General features: G+C 25.9%; 1 protein-coding gene across 1 annotated transcript in view; it reads right to left on the bottom strand.

The window, feature by feature from the left end:
• Positions 1-3,801, bottom strand: part of LOC117167190 (glycine N-methyltransferase) — a 13,044-nt gene extending 9,243 nt beyond the window's left edge. The window contains exon 1 of the mRNA XM_033351915.1: positions 3,683-3,801. The gene's annotated coding sequence lies outside the window, so the exon portion shown is untranslated. The remainder of the gene's footprint in view (positions 1-3,682) is intronic.
• Positions 3,802-7,048: the final 3,247 nt, after the last annotated feature.

Here is a 7,048-nt window from a genome sequence, read left to right on the forward strand (position 1 = left end):
ACGCATCACCAGACATTCTTCCTACAACTGCGGTACCACATACTTCGATTGTGCATCTAACAAGGATATCTCGTAACATTGTCCAGGCGCCCTCTAAATCTTAGTTTTTTATACGGTCCTCCCATGTTTCCCTATCTATGCTTTCGATTATCTTATTTTGGAAATCTATGCGCACATCCGGTTTCTGTAGGTTCTCAATACTTAGAACAAAATTAAATTTCAGCAGAATCCTATTTAATAAAATCTCCTAATTGGAAAATTGCCAGATTATAATAATTCCGAGAGTTTATAATAGTGCCTAATTTGAAAATTCCCGAATTTAAACAATTAAAATTTTGTACATAAAGATTACTTATTTATTTAAAATCCAATAATCAAGTATTATTATTTAAAAAATTATATTTAACGTTTAAAGTTTCTAAAATAAAATAATGAAATAAAGATAATTGTAGAAACTTTAAACGTAAAAAATAATTTTAGTTGAGTACTTAATTAATATTAATTTTGAGGAGAAATTAAATTTCAAACTTTAAAACTTTGGTTCATGTTGCAATTTTATGATATCATTGAAAATTGATCTATTTTGCTTGTCAGGGGAAGTCACATACTTTTTATATCATAAATTAAATCACGACAAAACACTTTTCTATTTAATCTTTTCGTACTCTTCTGCGCTTATTTTCAATGATTTTACAATTTCAGATGTTAGAAAATGTCAGATCTCCTAGAATTTCACGAAATTTCATAATATTTTAATGATTTTCCATAAATTTATTCACAAGTACACCGGAGTTTGAAAGTATTTCAAAGATTTTCAATTATAATGTAATACTACGCTGCTGAACACATGATTTCGACTTGCAAAATATATTTTTGGAATAAAGGTGGTAGTTGGGCGACCAAAGATTTTTAAAAAGACACAAGGATTCTATTCGCCGTAGCCCCTTGACTATATTAAAAAAGGTTATAGGTTCATCTATTAATAAAGACTAAATATTTGAAGCACCATCAATTTAATAACACAAAATATCAAAATAAGTAGTTTCATTTTATGATAACATTTATTTCTGAATGTTTCTAAACATTCTTGACAACAGAGCAAATTTAAATAGTAATTTTCTTTAACGAAGGCAAACAATTATGTTCTTAACATATTTTCCTACACTATAATTTGTAAACTTTTTCGAACTTTCAGAGATGAGAAAAATGAAATTTTGGGCAACAACTTAGAATTTGTTCATTTACGAAAAATCTGGAAGATTTTAAGACATTTTTAACAAAAAACTTTACAAGCTTTTTAATAATTCTAAAATTTTTCAGTAGAATAACAATATTTTATTAAGGTTTCTCGGAAATTTCGTATGGTTTTTTTTATTTCACAACATTTATTCGCAGAAAATATTTAAAACTATTTCAAAGCATTACTAAATTTTTTCGAATAAAATTCGAATCAAAAATGTTAGGAAAACTGAAATTTAAAGGGTTTCAAGAGAATCAAAAGAAAAATTCTTAAGATTCCTGGGGAAATTTTTCAAGGTAGCAAAATGTGACTTTTCAAATGTAGACTTTTTTAATTTTCTAAAAAGATTAAGAAGCTTTTTAAGATTTTTAAAGGTTTTAAAAGAATTTAAAAAATTCTAAAGATTTATGGGAAGTTTTCAAATGACTTAATCTTTTTTCAATGAATTCTAAGAGAAAATTAAAAAATATTTTTAAACATTTAAAATTATTTCCTAAAATTTTAAATAAAATGTACAAGTTTTCAAGAAAAATTTTATAATTTTACAAGATTACAAAATTTTAGAAAAAATTCAAGTAGGTTTAAGAGATTTAGAAGTTTTGAGACTATTCAAACATAAGTTAAAACTTGTAAAGGTTTAAAACAAAAAACAAAACAAAAACAGGTAGGTTCCTAAGAAAATTAAAAATTACTTTTTATTTTGAAAAATTAATTTTAGGATAATATTTCAAAAGATGTCAAAATATTTCAAAAAATTCCGGAATTATTGCGAAAAAAGATTGTAGAAAATTTTAAAGAAAAATTTTTTAATTTGGCAATATTAACCGTTTTTAAAATTAAAATAAATTCAAGAGATATTACAGAAAGTTTGGAAATAATTTTAATTCTGGAAAGATTTTTTACATTTTTTAAGAAAATCAAAACTTAATGATTTTAAAATAAAAACCTTAGTAGCTTTTACAGAATCTTGAAAGGTTTCAAGAGAATGAAAAAATCTTCTTTAAATTCCTGGCAAATTAAAAAAAAATGTTAAAATATTAAGTTTTACGGAAAAGTTCAAAACATTTATAAAAATTTCAAGATTTCTAAAAATGTCGCAAAAAATGTGGAATATTTTAAGGCAATTTTTTTAATTTAAAATGATTATTTCAAAATTTAAGAAAAATTGGAGAAAGTTTAAAAGATATTTAAGAATTTAAGAGATTTGAAGGGACTAGAAATATTTTAAGACTTGGATAGATTTTGCAAAATTTATAAAATATTTTTAAATTCCTTCAACAATTCGAAAAGTCCTAAATACATTTTAAACGGAATCGAAAGTTTCCTAACATTATGTCAAATTCTGTTAAATAAAAAAACCTTCTGTACAATTTTCTAGTCTTTAGGAAAACTATATTTATATAACTTTAAAAAAAAAACTGATAATACTTATTTCCTTAATCTCAGATCTCAGAATCCGATTCAATCTCGAATTAAGATGTTAAAAAAATTTGTTTAAATAAAAAGAGCTTCGAAATTTTTATTTTGTGGTACAAATTATTTTCCCCGTCAAAGTGGAAAGCGAACCGAGCGCGCGATTGATGATGGAAATATGATTGAAATAGACTTCCGCCTTCAGGGTGACTGCAGACTTCGATTTCAAATTCGAAAAAGTGCAAAAAGTGGAAAATTAAATTATTTTAAAACATATTTAGTCAGATATGCAAAGTATCCTTTTTTCTAATTTACCAAAAATGAAAAATGACTTTGAAAATAGTACAAATATAATAACAAAAAAAAAGTCAACCGTTCTGAGTTACAATTATAATTGAGATGACAGTAAATTGACCTTTATACTTAGTTATAAAAAGGAAAAAGAAATATTGATTGTATTGCAAAAATCCTTTTTATGTTCTATTTTGCAAGCATGGCTGAAGATAAGCCCGGAATAAATATCCACTGCTTTTTTGTCTGATCATTACGAGTTCAGACTACTGATCTAGTAACAACCAGTAAACTGACTTATTTAGTATTTAAATTTTGAACCAATTATAATTTGAAAAAATGGACAATAATATAATTCAGAGTCTCCATTAGAGACCTTAGATAAAATTCCCATAAAATACCTGCAGCCTTTTTTTTAATTCCCGTACAAAATAAAAAACTTCTTTCTTTTATAAAATGAATAAATCATAAAAATGCAAAGAAAAAGGGTGTTCAACCTTTATTATCGATATTTTTTATGGAATTCAAATGAACTTTCCATATCTTGAATGAAATTTATATAATACGGTTCAACGAAAAGCAGAAATCAAAATCATTTTACAAAACATATTTTATAAAAAAATATATTTATTAATGGAAAAACACTGAGAGAAGTAGAAAATTATAAATAAAAATGATTGAAATCAAGGAATGAAACAGTAAAAGTATTAAATTATTGACACATATGAATGTACATACCAGCTATTATTTCCTCTTACGATATGCAGAACCGAATAATGGAAGTAAGATGAAAAAATCAGAAATACGAAAGAAAACTGAGAGGAGTTGTTATCAATCTGAGTAATATATACCAAGATAGTTCAGACACGAGTCTTGACTCTTGAAGGAATGGTGGGGGCTCACGATAGTAGAAAATCCTAAAAACAAACGAAAATACACGAACATATAATTCTATATCAATATTTCATCAGAGTAAATTTTCAGTACTTCTGATAATTGAATAATAATAATTTTTTATTTTTTACTCTTAAAGTACTTCCGAATTTCTTTTAGACCGAATACAAATTAATTATCAGATCCAAATCAAATTTGAAATACAAGGTAACAACATTCTATTATTTTTATTTTATAACTATTTTAATGTTATGTTCGATTATTTTTATTTTTGAAATTAATTATAAATACTTTATTAAACGCTGAAGTTTTTTCTAAAATTAATATTTTTGAAAACCAAGTTTTTTGATGAATTAAAAAAGTATATTTTTAATAAAAAAAAACTCGTGCGACGATATATTGCGCCGAATTTAGGTAATAAGGAATAGTGTTCTTTTTAAAATTGTAAACGTCAGATAGCACTTCACATTTTACTTCTATACAGGCTTATTACGTTATTCACGAATATTAAGTTAATAGCTTTGTTTACATCGCGTTTTTGTACAGGAGAGTAAACTTCATTGAAAATATTTTTGTGAGTTCTTAAAATAAATACTTAAATATATTTTAAAATACTTCCAATAAACTCTTTTATTTTGTAACTGGATTAAATAAATAATTCTTGGAAAACCATAAACCATTAAATAAGACTTGCAAAATATCAGGATTGCCACAAAATCTCAATTTGGAAATACCTTGACTAACACTGACTAATTTTTCATTTTCCTTGAGCATTCTAAACTTTTGGGTGTTTTTAGGTATACAAATAACCTACCACGTAGAAAATGCATAATGTGAATGTAAAAAAATGTGTATTACAAAATATATTTTAAACAATTTTAGCAGCTTTTAGTGACAATAACCATATGGAATTTTAAAAAGGGTTCATCCAAAAATTTTCGACAAGAGTTAAATTTCCAATCGTAAACGATTTTTATGTCAATAAAATAAAAAAAAATCATACAAAATATTGAGTTTTCGAGCCAAAAGACGAATTTCCTACATTAGAGTTTTCAAACCCAAAATTTGAATTTTTAACAACAACAAAAATAAATTTTTAACTCAAAGTATAAATTTTCTACCCAAATAAATACCTTTACAACTGAAAATATACATTTTCAGGCAAAAATGGAAGTTACATTTTCATTAAAAAAAAAATAATTCTCAATAAAAAACTAATTTTCGACAAAATAGTTCAATTTTAAATCAAATAAATTAAGGTTTAACTAAAATGATAAATCTTTAAACGAAAAAATGAATTTTTAGCCCAACAGTTGAATTTTTAACCCAAAAGATGAATTTTCTATTAAAAATCTGCCCGCTTCGCGGGCACATTCTCATCGGGCGCTCCCCGCGTGGCTCGCTTCGCTCGCAAGTATGAGCGCGCCTAGAGCGCGCGACGGTTGAATCTCGCGCTTTAATATTTATTCTTTGCATTTGAAATGCTTGAAAAAAACTTTATCAAAAAGATCTCTTTTAGGTGGCAGTATTTATATGCGTCTTCGTATTCTGAATTGTCTACTTAATTAAGTATAGTCAAAGATTAAGTTTCTCAAAGCTCTGTAGGCTTTGAGGTACACATTCTCATCGTGACACTCGCGCTGCGCGCTCGATTTCCGACAGACATTTGTAAACAGGTTTTGTTGGATTTTTTGCTCGTAACTTTCGTCGTTTTTCCACACATTTTTTTTATTTTACTTTTTTCAACGTTATTTTTCACGAATAAAACAAAAAGTACGCGTCCTATCAAGAAGTGACTCTTAACGAAATTGTAGATCTTTTTGGGATAACCATTTTTGTTAATTCATCTTTTTTTGTATCCTACATAGTTTGTCCACAAAATGGAATTTTTGATTTTCCATTATTTTTTGTGCACTCAAAATTTGAATTTTCGATTTTTGAAGAAAATCCAAAAATTGGTTATGACAATCTTGTAGGGCTTTCAAAAAGAAATGTTTTTCTTCTCTTGACTTTTTTTCATATCGTGCGTTTTTCGGGTACAAATTTTGATTTTCGGTTGATTGAAAAAATTTTGAAAACGCTATAACTCTGAGAATTTTCTTTTTTTCGAAAAAAGTTTGTTCTTTTCAATACTATAAATATCCGTACATAGAATTTTCAGATTCAGAAAAAAGTGGTCTCAAAAATTTTCAAAATGCGCTCACTTTTGAATTTCTATTAAAAATGGCTGGTTAACGAACTCGTCCTTTCTTTTAGGACCTAGAAAAAGTGTGCCAAAGATGGATTTGATTCGTTCATTTTTTCGAGAGTTATCGTGTTTACGGACGGACAGACAGACGCCATCGTGAAAACCTGATTTTCGGATTCAGGGGGTCTCGAAACGTGGAGATCCGTTGAAAAAGTGTGATGTCAAATTTCCGACAATTCTAATACTTTCTCAATCATAAATGATGAGAATGTAAAAAAATGAATTATTAATAAAAAACACCAAAATGTCAATAATATATTAAATTTCCAACCGAAGAAATGAATTTTTAACAGAAAATAGAAGTTAAATTTTCATTCGGTAAATAAATTTCTAATTAAAGTGACGAATCTTCAATAAAAAGAAAGAAAAACGAACTTTAAACGAAGAAGTTGAATTTTTAATTCAAAAGATCAAATTAGTCTAAAAAAGACCAATTTTTAACAATAAAAATATGAATTATCAACTAAAAAAATAAATACATTTTCTAGATAAAAAAAAAACAGCCAATTTTCAATAAAATAGTTACATTTTTAACAAAAGGAATGCATTTTTAACTCATACGATGAATCTTCAACCAAAAAATTCAACTATTTGGTTAAACATTTTAACCAAATAGTTGAATCTGCAAAGCAAATGATAAATTTTCGACCAGAAAACACAAATTTTCAAGACAGCACATGAAACTTCAGAAAAATATATACATTTTTTTAAATGAAAAACGATACATTTTCAACCAAAAAACAAAGAAATTTTTAAAAAAACTTTCAATAAAATAGTTAAATTTTCAACCAAAGAAATGAATTTTTCACCAAAAATAAAAATGTTAAATTTCCATTTAAAAAAATATAATTTTCTATGAAATAAAATAATTTTGCAACGAAATATTTAAATTTTCAACCAAGAAGATTAAATTTCTGTCAAGCAAGATAAATTTCCTACAAAGAATGGAATACATAAATTAA

The sequence above is a fragment of the Belonocnema kinseyi genome, chromosome 2 (genome assembly GCF_010883055.1).
Source record: "Belonocnema kinseyi isolate 2016_QV_RU_SX_M_011 chromosome 2, B_treatae_v1, whole genome shotgun sequence".
In the NCBI taxonomy this organism is placed as follows: domain Eukaryota; kingdom Metazoa; phylum Arthropoda; class Insecta; order Hymenoptera; family Cynipidae; genus Belonocnema; species Belonocnema kinseyi.